The sequence below is a fragment of the Macaca fascicularis genome, chromosome 17 (assembly GCF_037993035.2).
Source record: "Macaca fascicularis isolate 582-1 chromosome 17, T2T-MFA8v1.1".
NCBI classification, from domain to species: Eukaryota; Metazoa; Chordata; class Mammalia; order Primates; family Cercopithecidae; genus Macaca; species Macaca fascicularis.
The window spans coordinates 22,947,669-22,974,096 of NC_088391.1; the positions used below are offsets into that span (position 1 = coordinate 22,947,669).

The 26,428-nt window shown below is 39.7% G+C and overlaps 1 protein-coding gene across 1 annotated transcript in view; it reads right to left on the minus strand.

Moving 5' to 3' along the window:
* Positions 1-26,428, minus strand: part of ENOX1 (ecto-NOX disulfide-thiol exchanger 1) — a 494,357-nt gene that overhangs the window by 459,447 nt on the left and 8,482 nt on the right. Inside the window, exon 2 of the mRNA XM_045376966.3 lies at positions 3,920-3,985. The gene's annotated coding sequence lies outside the window, so the exon portion shown is untranslated. The remainder of the gene's footprint in view (positions 1-3,919; positions 3,986-26,428) is intronic.

Sequence of the window (26,428 nt, forward strand, 5' to 3'; positions counted from 1 at the left end):
GAACAATTTTTGGTACATGTCAAAAGGGTACTACATGAATGAATGAATGAATGAATGAATGAATGAATGAACGAACGAACAAACGAATAAACAACAAATGAACAAACCAAACAGAGTGGTCATATGAACAAGCAAGAAAAAGGTAAGAAATTCTTGGAAAGAATAATCGTAGATTTAAAAAAAGGAAAGTAAAAATATCAAAGAATTACAGAAATTTGACAGTTTAGTGGTAACTAAATGTAGATGAAAGAGAATTTCAAGCTTCTGAGTTCCCTGCCAAAAGCCACTGCTCTTCTTCATCACTTTTATATTACCAGCTCATAAGCACTTAACATAAACTCATGATTTAAATGAAACAAAGAAGGAACCGTCAGAGGGAGAGGCAGAAGATCCTACAGAAAGCAGATATTAAGATTCCTATTTTAATTGACTTGTGTACAAAAATTTTCTGAAAAATGTTGACAGAATCTTGAAGTATAATTTGTTTAATTAAAATACTTTCCATAATATAATAATTACATTCTAATGTCAGAGATCTAAGAAAAACTTACCATGTTAATTATTAACTAAAAGGACATCAGAATCATTTTTCTCATTTGCCCCTTTTAAAATCAGAGTTTAACGAGTTAGCAAATTATTATCAAGTCCATGAGAATCTTATAGCTGAGTTTTCAGAAATGTAAGATGAGTGAAATGAGAGAATGCAAAATGGAGTAAAGACAAAGCAACAATAATAAAACTCGTTTTCCATGTTCAAGGCACCCGAGGTTTTATTTCTGGATTATTTTCTCTTTAATAATAGAGAAGTGTTAGGTACACATAAGATAACTTAATTATTAAAATAAGACTTATTGGGATATTATAATTATTGTAGTGCACACTGCAGAGTACTTCACTGGCTATTCTGGAACAGCTGAATTACCAGAATATAATCGCTCACCAGGCCCTACCTGCAGCCAGCAAGGGCTGGCTCACCATCACTCTGTTTGATCACTGTATAACCAAAACGAATTAACGGTTTCAATTTTAATGAAACCCTATAGACACGCCCACAAGCCACACTAGGAGAGTTCACATGAAAAGTTATGGGAGACCTCTAATCAAAGGTAGTAAGCTCTTGCATAAAATGGAAAAGTAAAGTAAGCAAGGGAGACACAGGATGAAGTTATACATCTGTACCTGGCATTTGGTAGAACTGTGCCTACATGCATCACACATGCCATAAATATTTGCTGTTTGATTTACCAGTTTTCTTAGGACTAATGTCAGTGTGAAACATGCTAAAATGAATTTTCATTTTTTCATTTTCATTTTCTGCTGCCTGTCATCATCTTATAAATCCACTGCTGTCTAAGCCAATGCTATCAGTTGGCCATGGGACAGCCTGCAGCCCCACCCCCAGGAACACAAAAGCTCCTGTGGGGCTGGAAAAGCTTGTAAGTAAATGATTCCACCCTGCCTGCAGCTCAGAGTTCCTGGAGGCCTGGGCCTGACCCACACAGTCAATCTCTAGACATTGGCCTGCCTGCTTGCAGCAGCTCCACGCAGCACTAATCCAGGGGCTTAAGTGAATTTGCAGGGCTCCTAAAGATGCCTACCTCACTCCTAGGAGGAGATCTGCCCCTGGACTTTCACTCATCTCAGCAGGAGGCTCCGTTTTGCTATTAAAAAGGTAATCCTTTCCTGGAAGTAACAGTAGACATGGCTAGAAAGCACTGCCCCAAGAGGAAATAAAGGGTTTCCCAAATAAGCATCTCTCAAGAACAGATCATTTAAGTGCTACCTTGAGAGCAGTATCCTAATAATTTATCAACACCCAAATCTGAACACTCAAAAGATAACTTGTAATAATGTTGAGCTAAGGAAGCATAAAGAAGGAAGAAGACACGATTAGGGCAGATCTATTTCAGGATAGCATTTAGAGATTAAAGCCAGAGAACAGAACGTTAAATTTAATAAGTGCAAAGCGATGCAGCTGGAAAGAAAGAATAGCCTGGCTAAGTATGATTTAAATGGTATTGAATTACCTGGAAAGATATCTTGATGTACTGATAGAGGCAGCATGTAAATTGGCAGTTCAACCTGCGACGCCAACAGAGACAGCAGTAGCAGCTCACACAAAGGGCTATATTTTATACAAACCCCACTGGCTACTACTTTTAAAGGAAAACTCTTATCTCATTTATGAGGTTGTTTAGCCTGAACTATCCTGAAGGCAACAGTTCCCTGAGGACAAATGCCAGCATAATACCTGCCCACCTCTGGTCACTGCACTTGGCTTTGTCAAATTAAATTTGGCCATGGCCTTTATGGTCCTTGCCATTCACTAATTCAACAAATATTAAGCAGCAGGCACCATGCTAGAAGCTTTAGGGGTATCTAGAGGAATTCATTTCAAGCATGCCTTGAATATATTACAGACTCGGTTCCAGACCATTACAATAAAGCAAGTCACACAAACTTTTTGGTTTGCCAGTTATGTTTACACTATACTATACTCTATTAAGTGTGCAATAGCATTTTATCTAAAAAACAATGAACACACCTTAATTTAGAAATCCTTTATTGCTAAAACAGTGTTGATACAAGAACACAGTGTGAGCATGTGCTGTTGGAAAATGGTGCTGATAGACTTGCTGGATGCAGGGTTGCCACAAACCTTCAATTTGTAAAAAAATATAGTATCTGCAAAGCTCAACAAAACCAAGTGAAATAAAATGAGGTATGCCTGTACCCACATAGTGCTGTCGGCTGAATTATGTACCTCAAAAAGGTGCTACAATCTAAATCCCTCATACATATGAATGTGACATTTTTAGAAAGACTCCTTGCAGATTATTGAGTTAAGTTAAGGTCATTAGGGTGAGCCCTAATCCAATATGACTGGTGTCCTTACAAAAAGGAAACCTGGACATAAACACAGACACACATGTAGGGAAGTCAGTGGAAAGACACAGGGAGAATGCCATCTATAAGTCAAGGAATGCCCAAGGCTGCCAGAAGGTAGAAAGGCCTGGGACAGATTTTCCCTCACGGCCTAGAAGGAACCAACCCTGCTGACACCTGGACTTTGGACTTCTAGAATCCAGAACTGTGAAACAATAGGTTTCTATTGTGTAAGCCAGCCAGTTTGTGGCGCTTTGTTAAGGCAGTCAGATGAAACTAATACAGACCAGGTCACAAAAGAAGCAAGCCCAATAACAAAATTGCCATGGTCATCAGAACTCCTAGCGTGGGTCTACCTAAGGAAGCTTTGGCTCAGTTAATGGGTCCAGGTTCGGTCGGGCAATAGATCACCATCATCCACATCAGTTCTATAAAGGGCATCAAAGAAAAAGATGGCTCATATCCTAAGGAGAGACTAACCCAATGGGGACTGTTTAATCCTCTAAGAAGATGATTAGAAAGAAACAGAAGCAATAAAGGTTAATGGAAAATTAATCTCAGTGACCTGTTTGGGCAAATCAAATTGTGAGACATGCACTTATTTCAAAAGAAAATGCAAAGGAAATTAAGAAGGATAACTTTAGATAAGGGGACAGAGATAAGACTTTAATTAGGAGTCTTCAATATTCATGTATTTACATAAATGTTGAAAGATAAAGCCTTCATGATAAGGTGATAAAGATGAACAATGGTAGTACCTTTATGTAACCTCTGTAGAAGCTGGAAAGAGATTTCAAGTGACCAGTCCTATTTCCTTGCTGGCTGTTTAGAGGCCCTGTTGTAGGTACTTTGTAAATGCTCCCCCAAATGCATGTTAGTTCACTGAGATCTTCTGCCACAGGCCCTCTGAACCCCAGATATAACGAAGATGCACATTAGAGAATGATGCCAGAGGTATAATTAAACTACATCCCTTCCCATATGGTGACAACCAACCTGCTTGTTATTTATGGTACACACACCATCCCTTTACCTGAGCATGGTGAGCTCTCTCTCCTCCACATATTATAAATATGATATCATGCTGGCAGCAAAGGACCTGTAAAATAAAGGCCATCTTGTTAGAAAAACTTCAAACATGAATTTCAGAGAGCTGACTGAACATATATATGTAAGCAGATGCAAGGTTTCGCCTGCAAAGTTCGAGCTGAACATTGCCCTTTCCATTTCTGGCCATTGCAATTGAATACCCTTGGAGAAGGTCTCTGCATGGTGCTAACTTGGTAACAATCAATAAATGTGAAGGTCTCATCATAAACAAAGCCTTCGAACTGTCAATCTTTCAAAGAGTTATTTCTGCACTATCACAAGAACAGAAAACCAAACACCGCATGTTCTCACTCATAGGTGGGAACTGAACAATGAGATCACTTGGACTCGGGAAGGGGAACATCACACACCAGGACCTATCATGGGGAGGGGGGAGGGGGGAGGGATTGCATTGGGAGTTATACCTGATGTAAATGACGAGTTGATGGGTGCAGCACAGCAACATGGCACAAGTATACATATGTAACAAACCTGCACGTTATGCACATGTACCCTAGAACTTAAAGTATAATAATAATAATAAATTAATTAAAAAAAAAGAAGTAGTCTTCGTTGCTAAAGTAGCTACACTAAAGCCAGTGCTAGGGCCAGGGCCTCCCAAATCTAAGAAAGCCCAAATAAATGAAGCTGTATATTAATTAAGGGCAGTACAATATAAAATGTCATTCAAAAGCAGTTTCAGGGGTTGACTGGTATCAGATGTACTGTTTTTAAGTGTGAGAAATTCTTGCAAGTTTCCAAATTGAAATAAGAGTTACACACTTACAAGCTTTCTCTCAGGAAATTTGTGGTTCTTCAAACTATAAAGTACACCTAGATATTTTCATAAGATAAATCCCAATTTTATTTTCTAGAAAGTATTTCAAAGCCTTGTTACTCAGAGTGTGGTCCACGGGCAGCAAAATCAGCCTCACCAGTGAGCTTGAAGTGCTGAGTGTGAGAACCCACCTGAGAGCTACTGCAACAGAATCTGCATTTTAACAAGATCCTCAGATAAGCCCTATGCACATTAAAGTCTGAGAAGCATGGTTTTAAAGTGCCTCATGCATCAGGCCTGTGAGTCCGAGAATCATAAGAAACAGGTTGCCCCAAACTTCAAGACCGTCCTCTGGTATCTAAAACTGAAGGGAATCACAATTCCTCTATTATAGTTGCATGAATCTGGAACCAAATATTCCTTTTTTTTATATATATACTTTAAGTTCTAGGGTACATGCGCACAACGTGCAGGTTTGTTACATATGTATACACGTGCCATGTTGGTGTGCTGCACCCATTAACTCGTCATTTACATTAGGTATATCTCCTAATGCTATCCCTCTTCCCTCCCCCCTCCCCGCAATAAGACCCAGTGTGTGATGTTCCCCTTCCTGTGTCCAAGTGATCTCATTGTGGAACCAAATATTCTACTAAACTCTCCAGAAACACCTTACATCTCGCTAAATCTCTTTTCTTTCCAGAACATGTAGACTAACTGTAAACAGGTATCTAAAAGCATAGCCAAATTTAGAAGTATGTTACACTCTAAAGACCAGCATCTGTAGACATCCAAGATAGACATTATTTGTCCCATAACTAGGTGCTCAGTAGTAACTAATACTGTGTAAAGAGCCCCAAAGTGGAAGGATAAAAATTACCACATGGCATGATAGATCTAACAGGGAAAGGTCAGCACAAGAAGCCAGGGGCAGGGGAAGGTACTGGTACACACTTAGAAAGTACCTGACGCAGGTGGAAAATACTGGGAAGGTTTCCTGAGCTGAGTCTTGAGAAAGGATGAGGAAAGATCTTCCAAGAAGCAGTCTGCCTACAGGTATAGTGAGTGTGGCCTTAGGTTAGGAGAGATCACTAGACCAGCAAGGAGACAACTACCTTATTTCAAAAAAAATATCAAAATGTGATTTTACCGAGTTTTTTCAGCTTCTTTAATATTTGTATGCATGAGCTATAAATGTGACAGCCCTTAGGAACATGTCTCTTCCCTTTCAACTCTCCGACAAGACGAGGAGGAAGAGCAAACATCAAACACAAGATGCACTACTCAGAAGTCGGCTGCAAACTGCAAGGGGGCAGGAATAGCAGAACTGTACCTCCACATTTGCTATTTGATCACACAGAGTGTCAATGAAACTGCAAACAGCAATACAGGTACCATAAGGAGAATCACATTAAAGTTAATACAAAAGTCAGGAAAATGTCTTCAGCCAGGGACACTGGCTATTTGGCAGATGCCCTGCTGGGAGTAATTGAAGGCTCTCAGTGTGACCAAAGTATGCACTCCCCTCTCTGAGCCCCTCTCTTCTTCCTGAATTTAAACAGTTCTCATCCCATCTCCTTCCCCCTCACTTATTCTTGCGATTTCTCTGACTCATTTTCCTTCTCCCTCACTATCTCCAAGTGCCCTCCTATCTCTAATTCAACTCCCTTCTTTTCCCTTTCAACCTGCCCATTTTTCTACCCCTTCCTTTTGTGAGAAGAAGGAGCTAAGGGAGAGAAGGAAGGACAACCAAATATCTTTTTTCCTTTTTTTCTTTGCTCCTTTCCCTTTTCTTCATTAACATCCCCACATTTTTATTTCCCTCTTCTATCCTCTCTTTTCTTTCCTGGAATCAAATCTCTGTTATCAGTATATAACCTGTCTTCCCAAGCACAGAACTTAGAAATGATAGGAAAATGGCTCAACTCCTCTACTGTTCCATTGTAATTCTTGGGAGTTCTCGGATTCTCCTAACCCACTGCCAGGTCAATGATTGAGAGAGAAAAGAAAAACTTTCAAAACCTAGCATTTTCTTAGCATTTCCTAAAATGTAAAACAATTCTGGAGTATTCGGCTGCTGTACTGAAAAGGGATAAATATGTAAAACATACTAGGTGAAAGGTTTCATTCTATCCCTGGTTCTCCCTAAGAGTATTTCCCTCCAACCCACCATGAAACCAACCCTTTTGTTCCTCTTATTCCTCTTTGTGCATATCCCCAAAACCCTCCTGGAATGACTGAAACATGCTTCATTACCAGTAAGAGCCAGATAAATGACTAGGCAGGAATTAACAGAGTGCTTCTTTACAAAGACACAGTGTAGCACACAAAGAGCCTCTATTATGCCCCATCAGGAAGCCTTACAAGTTACAGCTTAATAAATATATGAAGATTATCATAATATAGAAAACATCTGGTACCACTTCCCACATGAAATGCACTTATGGAGAACTCTACAGAGTAGGCTGTGATATGCCAATCTTGCATATAGTCTTTGAAATGCAGAAAAGCAATTTGGCTTCCTTTAGGTATTTCACTCCTTATTTTCAACATATGAACTATCAACGAAACTCTACAGGCAAATATGATTTCCCAATCTTTTTATCCCAGCCCCTAGATACCATATATGCCCCTGAAATAGAGTACATATTCCCAAAATAGTTGCTGAATGAATGAGTTAACTAGTCAAACAATCACTGGCCAATCAACATAAGCCTTAAGACACAACTGAATTAAGTATTTGAAGGAAAATAGGGCCGGGAGTGGTGGCTTATACCTGTAATCCCAGCACTTTGGGAGGCTGAGGCAGGTGGATCACTCGAGGTCAGGAGTTTGAGACCAACCTAGCCAACATGGTGAAAACCCACTTCCACTAAAAATACAAAAATTAGCTAGCATGCCTGTAATCCCAGCTACTCGGGAGGCTGAGGCAGGAGAATCACTTGAGCCTAGGAAGTGGAGGTTGTAGTGAGCCAAGATTGCAACATTGCATTCCAGCCTGGGTGACAGAGTGAGAGTCCATCTCAAACAACAACAACAACAACAAAAACAAAAAAAACAAAAAAAACCCCACCAGTATTTGAAGGAAAATATCACACAATAATAGGTTTTGAAAATTTCCTCTAGATTTTTGGCATCGACATCTGATATGATCTGGCTCTGTGTCCCCACCCAAATCTCATCTCAAATTGTAATCCCCACATGTTGAGGGAGGGAAGTGACTGGATTAAGGGGGTGGTTTCCCCCATGCTGTTCTCATGACAGTAAGATCTCATGAGATCTCATGGTTTTATAAGGCAGTTTTCCCTGCTCTCGCATGCTCTCTCTCTTGCCTGCTGCCATGTAAGACATGCCTGCTTCCCCTTCCACCATGATTCTAAGTTTCCTAAGGCTTCCCCAGCCATGCAGAACTGTCAGTCAATTAAACCTCCTTTGTTTATAGATTAGCCAGTCTCAGTATCTTTATAGCAGTGTGAGAACGGACTAATACATCATCTAATTGTAAGGTGAATATAGGGTCTTGGATGTAACTCACCTCTAAGAACTAGAATGAAAAGAGGTGCTGCTTTGGGCTGAGACACTGAGCAGTCAGATGTGTCAACATCCTAACAGCAAATGAATAAATGGAAAACTCTAGAAAGCAAACAATAGTTCTCAAAAACTACAGCAGCCTAGAATAGTCAATCCCTCTGTTTGTTCCTATGATACTCTCTATACATACCCCATTATACTGAAGGTCTCATTACACCATTACACTTCTTCAAAGGTTTCTGAGTCACACTGGGAAGTGAGGACCTGATCACAGCCCACTACAATTTCCTAGGCAAGCCAAAAAGAAACCTCCAGAATAGATCTGCTCTACAGATCAGGAAAGGGATTGGAATCCTATTTTGCAGAAGGGGAAGAGGAAACATGATAAGTTGAACTGTGTCTGGATAGAGCTCAAGGATCCCTGTCTCTCTGGATTCACCTCTGAATTCAGGGACTGGGCTAGCAGTTCCCCAAGAAAGAGGTGGCAAGTCACTCCATTTCAATCACCCAAGAGTTTAGTGGAAGAGCCAGCAGAGGAAATTTGTTATATCTTGCTCTAAATCCCTTAATAATTTAAAAAACATGTTTTATTAAATATCATCAATAGTGTTCCAGATATTGGAATCTACTTTGTATTTAAAAACTATGAGATTCATACCATTGACAACATTGGACTGAGATCATCACCCCTTCAGAAAAGAAGTACTTAGAAACCGACGCAATCTATCATAGAGAGAGCGAGCTTCCTGTTAACTTTCAACTCCATTGCCCCCACAGACTTGAGCCAGTTTTAACAAACGCCCTGCACTGACATCTGAAAAGGATTTGACCCTTTGAAGAAAAAAGAAGACATTTCTACGATATATGTATTTTAGTGTAACTCCACCCAAAGTAAAGTACTTTGTAAAAACTTTAGTATTTACTAAAGTAAATTTGATAGTGTATTTACTAAAGTAAATTTAATAGTATATTTACTAAAGTAAATTTAATAGTATATTTACTAAAGTAAATTTAATAGTAAATTTACTAAAGTAAAGCCTTTGTAAATTTCTCCTACTTTATTACCATGAGATAATATTTCCTTTAACCAATCCTATTTCTCCACAACTATCCACTTTTTCATCACCTAGCATAAAAATAAACAAGTTTAACCATTTCGTCAGGTCTTTATGTCCATACAAAGGCTTCTTTGTCATGTACAATTTATATTAAATAAATTTGTGTGCTTTTCTCTTGTTAATTTTTTTTTAAGAGGGACATCAGCCACAAACTTAGGATGAATGAGGAAAAAATATTTTCTCCTTCTACACCATTTTAAAGCAATCCCTAGATACTGCTCATATTATATCTGCACATAGTGAGACTTAGATTTGTTACCATTCAACGAACAGGGGTTCTAATAATAAGGAATTAGAGAAAAGGTAAAATGTTCTAACCTTTTCCCCTTAAATTTCACTTTGAGATTTCCAACATAAATTTCCTACTTATATAAAAACCACCACTCTATGATTTCAGTCCAATAAGTCTGATTTCAACCTTATTTCATTTCCAGAAAGAAAAAAATAGTTGCATTTGCCATCTGAATTCACTACCTACAGTTCTACACTTTGTTTTTGTACTGGTGCATTGAATGACAGCAAAAGGTAGGGACAAAAAACTCTGTTACCTCCCAAAGCCATCTGAGTGCCTTCTCACCCTGCAAATCACATGCCATATCTTTTCCAGATCAATTCTTTCTTTAGTTTCACCAGTACATCAGCATCTTTCAGTTTCTTCTATTCTCATCTCAATAAGCTATGGCTTACAGAAAAGATAAACCTATTGTTTTAAAAAGCAGCTTTTTAAAAACCTGCTTCCTTCCACAATATTTTTTTTGCGTGTGTATATATATACATGTTCGATTCTCCTATGATTTCCAAATTAGAACTCAAGTTCAAATGATCAAATCATGCATACAAAACAAGATCTATAAAATTAAAACAGATTGATGGAGGACCCCTTACCATCACTTCTACCATATCCCTGACACATACGACCCACCCAGAGGATCCACTTTTCAGTCCCTAAGTGCAGCCAAGCCCTCCACTCAACACAGCTCTTCCTGACAGAGGGACTGGGTGAATGCCTCTATAAGAGATCACCACATATTTTCGTAGTTTACAAGGATAAAGCAATTACAGCTTCAGTCGTTCATGAATAAAGCCTCTTTAACATTTTAATGAGAACATTAACTCAGCTTCACTTGGTTTGGCCTCTCTAGAAAGTCTGTTAGCCTAAGAGAAAGTTTCTTTAAAAACCAGTAATGAAATTGAGGCCTCTCTGTGCCCTACGGGGCATAACTGGGCCACAAACACTGGCTAGACTCTTTCTCTCCTGAAGTAGCCTATATTTTTTGATAAGACTACAGTTTGGTAAATGAAAGAAGGCATCCGAAGAAATACCTTTCTCTCTGCAGTATTTGTGTGCTTGTGTGTGCTCACTCATTTTATATCTGACTTGTCTCCTAATTCGCTTTTTATGTTATACACAGCTTTGAGTACAATGTGTGACTCAATAAATGTTAAATCATACTTTTCTGCAATTTTCCCTTAATCATTTTCTACTGCCTCTGTTCTCTCTTGCAGCGTGACTGATTCCCACCAAGGCCAGCAAACTGCCATTCGCCCAGAGACCCATTAAATTCAGCAGAATACCAGCAGAGCTTCAGAAGCCAAAGGTGAACAAGAAATAATTCCCAGACTCAGTGACTTAACATGAATTTCTGCCTCTTCTCTGGACAAAACCTGAAGCAGAGTGAAAGAGTTTGTCACCTTAAGAGTAAAGCTAAAAAGAATGAATGTCCAAGTCACGCATACATTTAACCCTTCAAATGTCTGCTGAGTATGTATTATGCAGCAGCAATTGTTCTAGGTGCTGGGGATACAAGCCAGGAACAAGACAAGACTCTCACTCCCATGGAGCTAAAGTTCTAATGGGAAAGGCAGGCAATAAACCAAAAAGAGAATGTCAAAGTGCAACAGGCGCTAGGAAGAAAATGCAACAGGGTGATGAGATGCTAGATAAGTAAGGTGAAAATGTAAAGCCAAACAGAGCAAAGAGCTACCGCAAAAACCTCAAGGAATAACCTTAAAAGCACATTGCTAAGTGAGAGAAGTCAGTCTGAAAAGGCCGCATACTATGCTCTTCCAACTACATGACATTGAGGGGAAACTCAAACTATGGAGACAATGAAAATATCAGTGGCTGCCAGGGGTTGCCGGGGAGGGAAGGGAGGGAGGAATAGGCAGAGGGCAGAAGATTTTAAGGGCAGTGAAACTATCCTGTATGATACTACAAGAGTGGATACATGTCATTATATGTTTATCCAAACCCATAGAATGTACAATACCAGGAACAAAATCTAATGCAAATGATGAACTTTGGATGACAATGATGTGTCATTACAGGTTCACGGATTGTAACAAACGTAGCACTCTGGTGAGGGATGCTGATAATACAGGAAGCTACACATGTGGGTTGTGGGGAGCTATATGGGAAATCTCTGTACATTCCACTAAATCTTACTGCCAACCTAAAACTGCCCCCCAAAATACAGCCTATTTTTAAAATCCTTAAAGTATGAAAGAATGCGGTGAGCTGAAGAACCCAAGAGCCCAGCTTGACTAAAGCACAGTGAACAAGATAACCAGTAGAGTGGCGAGAGTAAGCCTGGCATGTCATGGTTAGAAGTTTGAATTTCATTCTAAGAGCACCAAGAAGCCACTGAATAGTTTCAAGCAGGGCTTGTCATTATGTATTCTACATTTTTGAAAGGTCACTCAGGCTGCTGTATGGAAAATGGATCACAGGCAATCAACAGAGGCTGATGATGGTGGTCTAGTCTACGGTAGTAGCAACAGAGCAGTAGAAGTAGATGGATTTGAAAGAGGAGCTGACAGGATTGGTGATGGACAGATTGGATGTAGGGGATAAAGGAGAAAGAGGAATCAAAGATGATTTCTGAATGAGAGGAGAGACCATGCACTGAGATGGGGAAGACCCTAGCCACAAAGACCACACAAGGTGCCATGTGCCATGGTACAGATCTCTGGAAGCAGTGGGAATGTTCAGTTCTCCAAGGGAAATCAAGTTCAGCTTGCTTGATCTCCGCCTCAGCATGAGTAGCAAATGTGCGTGTGTACACACATATACACACATATCTGCACATATACATGGACATATGTAAACATATATGTTTTAATACTGTTTTTGAAATTCAAAGCAAGTTTTAAATCATGTCAGCAATCTTTCGAAGAACAGACAGGCAGGGTTGTTATTGTTGTCCCAATTAACATGCAAGGAAGCTGATGGCAAATGAGGTGAAAGGTCTTCTGAAGGTCGCACAGCAAGCAGTCAAGGGGCTCCGGCTTCCCTTCAGGACTCCCTGCCGTACCTCACGCCCTCTGCCTATCATCTGGAGCGTGTGGGCACCCTGCAAGCCCTGTCCTCAGCGTGACAACATCATCGGATGAGGTAAGGGTGGGGGTGCTGCTCCCTCACTGGTGTCATTTTCTTTTTGCTCATCCCATCACAGGTGTATTTTAATAATCCATAAAATGTGGCTGATAAAGCCAAAAGATCGTTAACACCAAGGCAAACTTTACAGAGAACAAATGAAATATTAAGGTATATTGTGGCATAGATTTTTAGACAGACATTTAAATTATGAACCACAAGGCGTCTACTGCACAAGCTCTCCAGAAATCCTCTGAGGGCTGCACAGGTGGAGATTCCTCATGAGTGGAAGAAACACTCATGCCCAGGAATCACAGGCCTATCAGTAGCCTCACCTGGAATTCTTCATCTAGTCTTTAGGTTGCTCAAAGAACATCAAAAGCACTGCACACATTTTAGGAAAAGAGAAAAACAAAAACACTAGAACCAAAGAGTTCACAGGAGGTCTGGTCTTTGTACCATGACTTAAAGGAATACAATTTATCTAGATGAAATTACCACTAAAATAAGTCAGATCATATTTAAAGACACATGCTAGGGGCAGGACTGGGAAGCCTGGACACACCGTTTAGTCTGTATACTACCTGTACAAGTTTTAAAAATACATTTTCGTTTTTCATTTATCAGGCTCTCCCTCAGAGCTGTGAGGACTCCCACCTCATATTTAGAAGTCTGAAAGAGAAACAGTGAAGGGGTGTCCGCCTCTGTGTTTGTCCCTGTGAGTCATACATTTTCTGTTCCTACTAAACGTGGGTTGGTTGTTTTCTAGTTGATTTGCAGACTTCCTCTCTGCTGCTTTTCTCTAATAATATTTTTCCAAAGGACTCCTACCTTGCAAGCACAGTCCCCCTAAGGAACAACAGGCAATTATGCACGATCACAGTGGTCACAGTTACTGGGGCCTGAAATAACTGGACTGAGAACACCCACAGAAAGGGGTTCAGGGAAAAGAAGTTTGAGATAGCTGGTCAGTTGCACCCTGACCTCCAGTCTACAGATTTAGAAAATCACTTGTCAGGGCTAAAATCACAGTGGTCATATGTGTTGCCTTCGTATGAAGATGGAGTCATTTCCATCTATTACTGATTGTCTTGCCAATACTTTCACAAAGGTACACAGTAATATGCTCTCAGCACACACAAAGTACAGTTGAAACTTGCCCTGCTATTAGACACTCAGGTGGCCCACCCTCTGAAACTGCCCACCGAGTCTCCCACCAAGACCCTCCATCAAGGCCTTATCTCCCCATCCAATCTGCCCTACAGAACCCTTTTTACTTCTGGACATATCACTTTCCCATTTTCTCATGTCATTAAAATGTTATTTCCTTTCTGGTAGTGTGGTCAGTGAGACTGGCAGAGAATACAGGAAAGGCAGATGGCAAGAATGAAGGCAAACTGGGAGTAATTTGGAGGGCCCTGGGTTCAGAGAGCCTGCTCCCAGGAAAAGCCCGAGTCAGTCAGCCATGGAGATGGACTGCCAGTGGGAGGCAGGGAGAGCAAAGGGCACACAAGTGGGAGTGGCCAAAAGGAAGCAACGGGTCAGGAACAAGCAGAATCAAGATGAGGGCCTTTGGTGCTGCTATGAGACATCGTACAGGTGGCTCTGAGGCTGGAAGCAGGAGGCTGTAGGGCGCCAATGCCACCTAAACTGGAAAGGGTAAGAAACTGAGCCCTCAAAAATAAGACAAATACTGCAATCTTCTCCCTTCATACTGAAAGCAACCTCTCTCCAGAGCTCTCTTTCTCTTCTTCCCTTCAAATCTTGAGCCCAATGTTTGACGCTTGATACCTTGAGGTGGCAATTATCATAGTGATGATTCTATAAAGTACACAATTTCACACTATAACTATTTTTGCAAAGCAGTTTTTTGCATCTATGGTATCTTTTAGTTCTCACAATGTTGTGACATAAGCATTATTAAATGCACACATCCAGACTCAAAGAGATTTAGAATCGTGCAGAATGCTACACAAGTGAAAGAATCTGTATCCAAATCCAGGTCTTCTGACTTGAGATCCTATGCTTTCTAGAATATACTATCAGTCTATTTCTTTTTTGTTATTTTTATTTATTTTTAGGTTTCACTTTATATTAAATTGACAAACAATAATTACATATTTTATGTTAGTCTGTCTTGTTCTCTGATTCTCTATTCTGTACCTTTCACTAATTTAGACTTCACTAATTCAGAATTGGTGAGGTAATAAAACATTATTTGATAACCTATTTACTTGGAAATCTGGGAGGTGCTAAAGAAATGTGTATACAATACATCCAGGAGGCTGAATGGGGAAGCTACCATCCTAAAAGTGGAGAATAAAAGAAAGCTTGCCTTCTTTTAGTCACCAGGGCCAACATCAGCAATTTAACATCACTATGAAGTTTTTTAAATGGATTTGCTAACTACAAATGACTTAATTTTGAATTCATGTCTAGTTAATATTTTATAAAACTCAAAAAAAAATCTCCCAAATATATCTTAAAGTAATGGTACTTAGTCTGCAGGCTAATTTTTAAAAAACACCACATTCTTATGATTTTTGTCACATGTCTTTATGATGTAATACATTATCCTGTAGTTAAATTTTTCTGTGAATTCGGATCTGCCTGTCCTTGTAGAGTCTGACATAAAGTTGGTTTTCAAATATTTGTTGACGAGATGGATGCATACATGAATGAGTGCATGTGTCTGTAAAGTTACACTCCATGTCAGCTGGAGAGTTAAATGCCACTTCCATCGGGCACAATGGACCAGTCCTGAACTCTAGAATTCCATAGATACAAATTCCAATCCAGCTGTTTGTCAGCTACATCATCTTAAGCAAGTTACTTCACCTCTGGACTCCAAGTTTCCTCATCGGCAAAATGGTAACAACACTGAGTAGCACACAGGATTGCTGTGAGGATAAAATGAAGTCACACACTCGACACACTGCCTAGGTTGCAGGCATTAATATAGCTTATTTATCCTCTCTCCTCTCTCTGTCTCATATTTAGCCAGACCCCTTGCATAAGACCAACCTTGATAATGGTGTTCCAGTATATAAAACCCTGTTGTAAAGTTAACGGCCAAACATCAAGTTTATTTACAATGACTCAATTTCCCCTCTACTAACATTAAACTTATTTATTCATGGTCTAGAGATAGATTGCTATGCATAGCAGGTGTTCAATAAATTTTGATAACTTTGGGGAAAAAAAATCCCAGGGAATTGAAGCTCACTCTTTTAGGGACTAATATTCTCTTCATTTGATAGCTTTCAAAAATGTATTATACCCTCAACCACTATGCTAAGCAGCAGGTTGAAAGAACTCTAACCTCTTCTTGACTCAGTTATCAACATGAACTTAGACTTAACACTGTAATGAAAAATAAAAATTCCTTGAGGGTTTTTTAAGTCAGTAGATCTGCTCGTACCAAATGTTCCCAGATTTCTATGCCGTGATCATTTCTTTCATTTCTTCCTGTGATCAGCAGCATGAGACACTGGGGAATGAACAAGATCAAGTCCCTGTCATCTTCAAAGGGTTTACCAGGAACAGTTTCCAGCTATTTCTTATCTGTGGCCTCATGACACACACACACGTTTTGGTAAAAGTTTTAAGGAGGGACCCTAGTCAAAGGAGGACTGTTCCATCCCTCATGTTTTACACATAATACCTACTCAACAAATATTTAAGAAGTGAACTGAGTAAACAGTATGTAACTTTTGTAATTAGTAGTTTCTATTTGGAGATGTTTTTCTAACCCATGGCTAGGCCCTTTATTCATTTGTGGCTATATTTCTTCGTCTTTAAGATAAGACAATTGGGTTAAATTATCCCTAAGATCCTTTTCAATACTTATATTCTACGATTGAATACTCCAAAGCTCCAGAGGATAGAACTGCTGGAAATATGACCACTGGATAAGTGAGGTATTAGGGGACATAATGAATAAACAATGCATCCTTTGCCTTCGAATGCAAAATCCTATCAAAAAGATATTATCTGCGTATCATGGAAACAAATGCCCAAAAGAGTAGCTTTCTTACTTCTTTCTCTCACCTGAATACCATATATAAGAGTAGACATACTGACCTTGGAGTGTAAACATACTGACCTTTTTTTTTTTCTTGTGTCAAATGTTCATAATAAATGAAAAACCTAGCATATCTCAAAAGAAGCCAACTGCATTCAGGCAAATACAACCCTAAAGGGGTTTTTCTATTAACTAAATACAGTAATGCAATGCTTCACTGACCTTTTGTTCACAGTTATTTCCTCAAATACCACTTGGTTCATATATTAATTTATTCACATATTTGTTTAGTGTTCCAGCTTTACTCTTTATGCAGAAATGCAATCCAACTTTCTTAAACTATGGTTTAACTGTATTAAAACTAAAACTTCTAAATTAAAAGAAGTTTCATAAGTGTACAAAGAAAGGAAGTAGATGCTTTCAAATAACAAGGTAAATATTTTTCAACAAGCACCTTGGGAAGGCATTCTGGACACAGTTATGCCCCTAGAGGCCCAGGGCAAGAGAAGCCATGGACAACTCTCTATTCCAGAAAGGATGGAATAGAGCCTTCAGTTCAATTCAAAGTACACCTTCCTCAAGCACTATACCAATTCTAAAGGGGATAAAAAAATGAAAAAAAAAATACATCATCTCTGCCTTGGAGAAGATGCAGCAAGACTGAGTGCATAGAGTAGTGACATTGGAAAATAATGTCCTAGGATCAGATCCCAACTTCACCACAATTAACTGTAAAACTTGGGCAAGTTATTTAACCTTTCTGATTCAGTGTCCTTATCTGCATAATGGTGATGATAACAGTAGCTACCTCATTGAGTTGTATGAGGATTAAATACAGAATTCCTCCTAAAGCATTAAGAACGATTCCCAGCACACAGCAAGTACTCAAGGTTAGTATCATCACTGTGAACATACAACCCATTAACTATTTTTTTTCTAAGTGAAACTGAAGCTATAACAGATGTCAGGAAATGAGAAGACAAAAACAATCTGGAAAATTATTTTTCCAACTTTCATCATTATTCTTGTGTCTTCCTGATGAATCCTAACTACATCTATTCCTCAGAGAGATATAGAGATAGCAGAGAATGGAGGTGTGAAGAAAGAAAAAACAGAGAAATAGGAAAGAGAGAGAGAGCGAGCAAACAGGAGGTGCATTTCTGCATTATCCAAAGCCTTCAGAAAGGCAGACATGGAACTAAAGTTGGACAGAAGACCACACTTGCTGCAACCCTGCCCTGACCCTTTCCCTTCTCCTCCCAGAAACTCCTTCCTCAAGCACTGAGCTGCCACACTTTTATCCTAACCATTTCTGCGCTTTTCTTTCCCCTGTTTATACTTTCGTTTTATAGAATATGAGGAGAGACTTTATATGTTTTATAGAATAGAAAAGGCTTTAGAAGTCACCACCTAACACAATCCTCTCAATTTATACATGAGAAAAACTAAGGGCCCATAAGACAAAGACATTTGCCCTGGGTTGTATAGCTCTATAATGGCACAAACAAAATTAAAACTGGACTCCCTAAGTTCATGCCATTCCCCTTAGGACAACAAAATGTATACATTTACCCAAATGCAATATGGCTGGCCCCGATCCCATTTGGCAGATATTTAAATTTTTCTCTTGGGAAGAAAATCTTGAGATTTCTTTTTTAAATGAGTTAACAAGAATTTTACTGTTTTTAATTTAATAAATGTGTTTTATGATTAACTTATTGCTTGCTAAGCCTGAAATTAGATTTCTCTATGTTTGGGCAGGTCTTGTCTAACCAATAACAGGACAACCAGACTGCAATTAAACAGATATTCCCACTTGGGCCACAATGCATACACACACACAATCAAGAGGAGCTTAAAGTTTTAGCACATTCTCATTGTCACTTTTCTGGCCTGTGTTAAGGAGAAGGAGATATCAAATATTATAAGGCTCTTCTAATATACAGACTTTAGATCATTTATCTTCCAAAGGAGGAACAAATTTCTTACCATTTCTCCATACACTATTTCTAACCCCACTGCCTGCCCACTGTACTCAATAAGCTTTCATATCTGGCCTCAGACTCTCCTCAGTATGCTTTGCCCAGATCAGGTCTACGGCCTCCTAAATGTTCACTGTTCCTTACTCCCAACTTTCAACTCCACAATGAACGACTGAGGCTCTGAAACCAGAGCCTTATAATAAATTTTTTTAAATGGACTCAATAAGTATACTTTTCTATTGTTGTTAGATTTCAGATCTTTAAGTATAAGCATCTGGATAAAGCAAACATTTTAAAGCAAACAAAGCCTCCTGGTTTGTTTGTACTCTCCCCATTTCTCTAGCATTCAAGGTAGCCATCTTCTCTTCCATTCACTATGTGGGGCTTCATAAAAGGTAAGAACTCGCTGTGACTAAAGGAAAGGTTTTGGCAGTCCTCTCACACTTGTTCAGATAATAGGAACATCTGAATCTGGGCCACTAAAACCAACTCAGTTCCATGGTCTAAAGAGTTGTTTACTTTTAGTAGGCTAGACCTGCAGAAAGCCAGTTTACTAGAACCATGCTTGGTAAGTATTTTTTACATGGATCTATACTACTACTTTGTGTTTTGTTTTCCTTTTTCTCTTAATTTTTCTTTCACAGCAAATGCAGGCTGGCCACCATGGGTGGCGGCGGCTGTAGTTGCCATTCTCATTCATATGAAATTCAATAATAGAAAAAGTAGAATTCAACATTACAAAAACAATTGCAAAAATTAAACACTCAAAGCTCAGAAAGAGTTGAGCCAAGATTTGAAAGTTTCTAAGGAAGGGAAAAAAACACATTGCTGTATCCTCCTACCCTGCATGCCAGCTAGCAGTGGCAGTTCAGTCTCTCCAGATGCCTCTCAGAAAAAGAAATGCCACAAATATAACAGGAGTTGAGATCCTGGGGGAGCCAATTAGATTTAAGCTGCTTTCAAAATTCTGTGAAAGAAAAAAAGGCATTAGAAAAAACCTGGCACTTGAAATGACATTTTATGTGTTCCGCTTAGGGCGTATGGAATACTACTCATATAAGGGCTAGTTGCCATGCTTATAAAAAAAACTTTGGATTTTTAATATAACAGAATAAAATCATTAGCTAGTAAAAAAAAAACTTAGTTTCAGAGGGAAAATGTGGCATATCAAATCTAAGGTATCTCATCCTTTATCTTTGCAATTGTCTGCCAAAATATGACAAATTAGGCCAAGGTCAATGGCAGACACTCTACTGAGAAACTCTCCTATGACTGGCTGTTGTGTAGTACTTCGAGGTTCTGGCACTTGTCGAGCAATTATTTGGGGGTGAGCTGCAAGGCAACAGAAATTTTCAGGCCCCCCACCCAACACCATACTAGTTCCTCAATTGCCTTTCGGTATCCTATGGCAAGAGAGGCAGGGGTTGGGAAGGAAGTGGGGAGCTCGAAAGGGACTGCCGTGTCTCCATAGTTACAGAAGCAGGTCTGGGGTCCAGCTCATGCTGGGGAGAGATGCACTACACTAATGTAATGGCTATTTGTCAGTCCATTATCACCTTTCCCAATGAGATGCAAGACAGATGCAACAAAGACAAGAGAACCAGACAAAAGAGTGAGATTTAAAAGTACACCAACTTCAGTTGGGTTTTGGGAATGATTCTTTTCATCCCAAGATGAAACAGCCACAGACCCACCTCCAAACTGGAGGCTCAACCAGGCTGTCCCCTCAGAGCCCCACTCACTCCTTCATCTTCTCTTTAATATGGCATCAAAGCAGTCAGGTCCAAGAAGCCAGCACAGGGGTACGTGCCCTCCTGAAAAACATTCCAGGGCTACTGGACAAGAACAACTTTTTGTTCTACCATGTAGTTGAATGTCTTGGTAACACCACCTTGACCTCCTCCTCCTGGTAGAAGGGTGGTTATTTCCTGCCTCTGGCCAGAATTTAAGTCTATAAATATGTATTTAGACATGGTTCTGTGTCAGCCACTAAACCATGTGTCGCAAAGGACACTATGGGAAGAGAACACATGTTCTGTCTCCATAGATTACCCTCTAAGCTAATGAAGATGTACATGTCTGTAAAAGAAGCAACTTTACCTGCTGAAACCCGATGATTTTCAAAGCATATCTTAAAATGTAACCTGCTCCATGAGGTTGTCCTAACCAGAAATAACATCTCCTCACTTGAGCTCCTATGTCCTTGTCTATCTTGTATTTTAGCCATTTGTGAAATTGTCTTATTGCCCCTTAATATTTTTTAGGCAGTGATATTTTAATAACTGGTAAGAGCAATGTATGTCAGAAAATGTCAAGTTCTTGACTATGCAGTAGACATAGGTATATCTCAATTACTGAGGAAACAAAGTGGTCAGAAAGGATTTCACTCAGCTATATTTGATGGGACACTAAAACTGAATTGTCTAGAGGAAGGAAGAAGAGCGTGTTAAATTAAGTAAGAAGATGAGCAAAAGTCAGATGTCCCAGGATGTCTCCTAGCACAGATATTTAAAATGTAGGAAGTTCTGACAACCTTCTGAGTGGCCATGAAGGGTGATCAAAAGTCCTTTTATAACAGATTCATCAGTCCCATGACAGCACCTCTAATCCACACTAGTAACAGTAACAACTGGGGAATAATAATATATTTGTTTTTGAGGCTCTGGAACATCTCTGAGGACTATCACCCTACAGAGAACAGGTAATCTTCAGAAGCACTTGAATTCCCATGTTTACATTTACTACAACGACTGATATGACCTCTTTGGAGGGAAGGAATGAGTAAGAGCTAAATTAAGCTAATGTTCCTTTCTGCATAGTAGCCATAGTCCACCATAGACAGCGAAAGTTGTGTCCCTTTACAGATTTTTGGAGCAATATTTTTCCCTAATTACAAAATAGAAATGTATGCTATCCTCAAACCAAAAAAAAAAAAAAAAAAAAAAATTCATGATCATAGCTAAATAATACCAATATAAATATTTGAACTTTGTAATGGCTTTCAAAGAAATGCTATTTAGAATGTCTCTTGAGAGCTGATAGTTTTTAGAAATTACTGTCCCTTAAGCATTTACTTTCTTTTTGGCCTCACTGTGTAAACCATGCTGCTCTTCCTCAATTTCCCAGGATCCCCAAGGCTGTTCTCTACAGTGTTTGCTTTAAACAAAACTTGGTGCCGAAGAGTCTGCCACAGCTTTCAAGTTCACCCGGATGACACTGTCCCACAATGGGTCTCTTCATACTTCACTACATCCAGATCTAGTTGATCCGCATTTTCTGCACGAAATCTCACTTCCCAGCAATTGCAATGTGTGTCTTGCATAGTTTCCTTCCATTCCCCTGGGTAGGCTGCTGCCAGAAAGGCAGAGAAGAGGAGCTTTTTGATGCTAACAAGGCCTCTGTGTAGGACTCATAGCTAATGGTAAGGAATTGAGTATGGCATTTCTCAGGGGAGCCCAGGTGAGTGAAAGTGTACGGGCACAGCTGACAGCCATGTACGTACCTCGCTGCTGGCCTAAAGTAGGTCCTCCAACCTCTGAGCAGTAACCTGTTCATGGCTTACATCATGAAGAAATGAGTCAGTGTACTTGGCAACTCATGCCCTAAACTATGTGAGGCCTTAACTCAAAAGGAAATTCTGAAAGAAAGGCATTACTTGGGGACAGGTTTTTTCTTTACGGTGCTGGTGGTAGGAAAAAGGCTACTGAATTACGAACATCTGTAGTATTCTGCTGTCTTCCTCCTTCTGGACTTTTAGATGACTGTGAGCTCAACTTTGAGCTCAGCTAGTATTGTCTCCTGGGCATTCTGAGAAATGAGAACACCTTTGCCTGCTGGGAGGCATACCCATTATTTATCAAATAATCCCTCCTCAGGAATCTAACAGACTTGTCACTGCCTTTCAGAAAACCCAGAAGGAAACACACATACACACACATACACACACACACACACGCGCACACACACACACACTACATGGTTGAAACACTCAGAAATCTCTTAATATACATGACATCTTGGCCAACACACAGCAACCAAGGAGTCAAAAGTCATGTATGACTTAATCTTCCAGCAGGCTCTTACCACTGTCATGATTGGAATAGCAAAGGGAAAGTGTCTGACCTTCTAAACAAAGAAGAAACAATCGGTAAGGCTTAGATATTGGGACTTAATAACAAAAGATAACCTTAAGTAGCTCTTGGGATATACCAGGACTTTATTTGTGTTATCTCATTTAATCCTCATGATAATATCTTGAGGTAGACCGGTAGTATTAATATTCTCATTCTTTAAGATGAGAAAATCAAAGCGTAGGAAGCTTCGGTAACTCATTCAAGTCTCCCCAGTTAATCAGTGGCAGAGATGGAATGTGAATGCATGCTATCAATTACTTCTGCTTATCAGTGGTCAATGAGATTTTCTATCAGGATCAGCCTACTTCCAATACATTTTGAAAGATGAAGGAAAAGATGAGCAGAAAAAACCTACAGGAGTTTCTTATTTTATTTTATTTTTTTAACAAAGTGAAGATAACAAAGGGAAAGAGCACATTGCCAGTCCATTTCTGTGTTAATCTGGCTTACTGAGGCAAAAGGAGTTCTGGAGTTGAACCATATGAATGTTGACCCACAAAGACCAGGGTTTGTTCTCAGCTAAGTGAATCTTTGGTTAAAGATTCTCATGTAGACTCTGAGACCTTACACACAAGGCATCACACTCATTCAAGTGCAATTTGCCCCATTTGGCTATTTCAAGTAGTCAACCCACAGAAACTGAGTTTTCCTCCTGCGTCTCCTTGGGGAGGTCAGGGAGGGGTGGTGACATCATGGGAACAGTGTCTGTCTTCTCTCCTATGACTCACCCGAATATGTCAAAGAAATGCTGCTAATGCTAGTCCTGGAGCATGAATTATCCGATCTGCCAAGCAAATTCATGTGGAAAACAGTATACTCTCTCCATCACAGCCCCAAAGAAAGGTGGGAAAGGCAGCAGTGAAAAACTACTCACGCAAAACCAAAGCACAAGAGAGGTGAACTTTACTCATTTCCTCCGCTCCTCACAAAAAAGTATACATACATTTCCATTTTCATGTTGCCAGAAATAGGTAACGACGGAATTTGCTTCCTCCTCTGTGCTCTCATACCACTTTGTACAAATTGCTAAATTACAGTGCTTACCATATTGTCCTATAATTAGATTTTAGGTGTCTGCCTTCTCACTAGTATAATAACTCCTTCTATCCCTTACTATTTGTATTCCAAGCATCTGGTATCACATTTAACAAATATTTGCTAAACAAACAAATGAAAGGTTGAATGGAACAATGAATAAATGGCATTTGCTCAAGGCCTCTCTCTAGGACAAAAAGTAATGTTCTTTTTCCTCTATTCTTTGTGACTGAAGATGGCTGACATGGTCATATTGCACAGGGGAATGGATCATGTCAATCTGGAGTATTGGGTGTCTCAGATGTTCTGGCAATTCCTGAATGAGTGTCGTATGTGTTGTTATACATGTATCTCGCAGTTTCCTCTGCTTTTGTATTCTACAGAGTTTGTCTCTTCCCCACTCGCACCCACTAAGCCAGCCTATTTCACGACTGGCTCCCTTAATCACTTATTTTCTTTGAACTTAATTAGTTCAGTTAAAATCCTTACTCTAAGAAGGCACTCTTCTTAAGTTCCGGGAGAGAGAGGAGGGCGGGAAACATGACTTGATATTACCCCACAGTGCATGCTATGTTCCAAGCATGATGGAGGCTGGATATTCAGGAAGACTCAGTACATCCAAGGCCTTTCCTCTTGCAGAATTTACAGTCAGTGGGAGAAAGAGAGATAAATCATGAAGTCAATCAAATGTAGTAACTATAAAGACAGACGAAGCACAGGGTGCTATGGGCCACATAGGAAGGAAACCAAAGCTAATCTGGAGATCAGAAAGAGCCTCTAGACAACATACCTGTTACATTTTGACCTGAGAGATGAGTGAGACTTATCCAGGTAAAAGCAGAATGTAGGAAAGGGGAGAAGGAGACCCATAGACTAGAGAGAACACAATATAAACAAAATACTCAAAGCCACTGAGGAGGGCTAGCGTTTAAGTGAGAAGGCAAACTCAGGCTCCAGCTATTTTCCCATTGCCCTTATCCTAAGGGCAATGGGAAGCCTTTGGAGGATTTTAACCAAGGTAGTGATATTTGGATCTGAGTTTCGGGAGAGAGACCTGGGTTGTAGGTAAAGTCACATCGATTTGGGAGGGGTATCATTATGGGAGGTTAACTGCAGCAACAAGTAGACCCTCAACATTTCCTTTTAGCAAGATTACTTTGGCTGCCATATGGAGAATGGATTATAAAACTGTGAGATTAGACGTGTAGAAATCACTTAGGATGCTATTTCAGTAGTCCAGATGAAGATGGTAATGGTGACATTTGAAATGGAAAGAAGGGGATGGGTTCAAAAGAATACTAAGACGACAGAATTAGCAGGCCTTGGTGATTGACTAGATGAGAGGTTGGCAAAATTTCTCTGCAAAGGACCAGACAAAAAACGTTTAGCCTTTGCCAGCCATATGGTTCCTGTCACCACTACTCAACTCTGCTGCTTTCGTGAGAAAGTGGACATAGACAATATAAAAATGAATGAACATGCCTGTGTCCCCATAAAAACTTATTTACGAAAAAACAGGCCATAGGTCAAATTCGACCCAAGGCTAGGGCATGCCAACTCCTGGACTAAATGAGAAGTGTGGCAATCAGAACAGTAAAAATGGCTCCCATGTATGTGGACTCGGCATCCGGTTGTCCAGGGCTACTATTTGCAGAGAAAGGGGCACAGGAGAAGGAGCAGGGTCAGAGGGAAGGAGGCAGTGACCAGTTTTAGACAAGTTGAGTTTAATATACCTAAAATATATCACCCAAGATGTGTCTAATAAGCAGTTAGATAGTTGGATCTCAGTTTCAGGAAAAAGATCTGGGCTCTAGGTAAGTTGTTTTAGTTAGGGTCATCTAAAATATACTAACAGACCACACAAATCAGTGGCTTTAGTAATAAGAAGCTTAATTTCTTTCTCATATGATGATAGAACTCAGGCCAGGGCTGAGGGAGGACAGTCGTTCCAGGAGTCCATCCAATGGCAACATCCATCCTACTCAGCCAAAAGGAGGAAAGTTCAGAGACAAGCACTTGTAGGAAGTTTCTATGGAGAGATCTTAACTGCCAGAGCAGTGAGAAATGCAGTTTAGCTGTGTTTGTTTCTAGGATCAGGAGTAGACTGAATTTTGGTGAACAGCTAGCTACCAGGATATACCACCAGAGTCAAAAATACACAGAGAGGTCAAGAAGGCATGAAAATGAATAAAAGTGATTCAGGCAACTATAAAGCATGAGGGTCAGAGCTCTGAAGAACACCTATGTTAGGAGATACACTGAAGAGATAAAAGGAAGATCCAGCAAAGTAGAATGACAAAACAAAAATAAATTAGGAGACTGTGTTAGGTACTTAATCAATGTATGTAGAAATGTGAGCACAAATTTCACCATTAAGCACTGCGCACATCTCTGACAAGCTGACGTTATTTGGTGCCTCTGATACTTAGATGAAAAATAAGCCAAATTGGATTTAAGAGAAAATGGCAAAATCAGC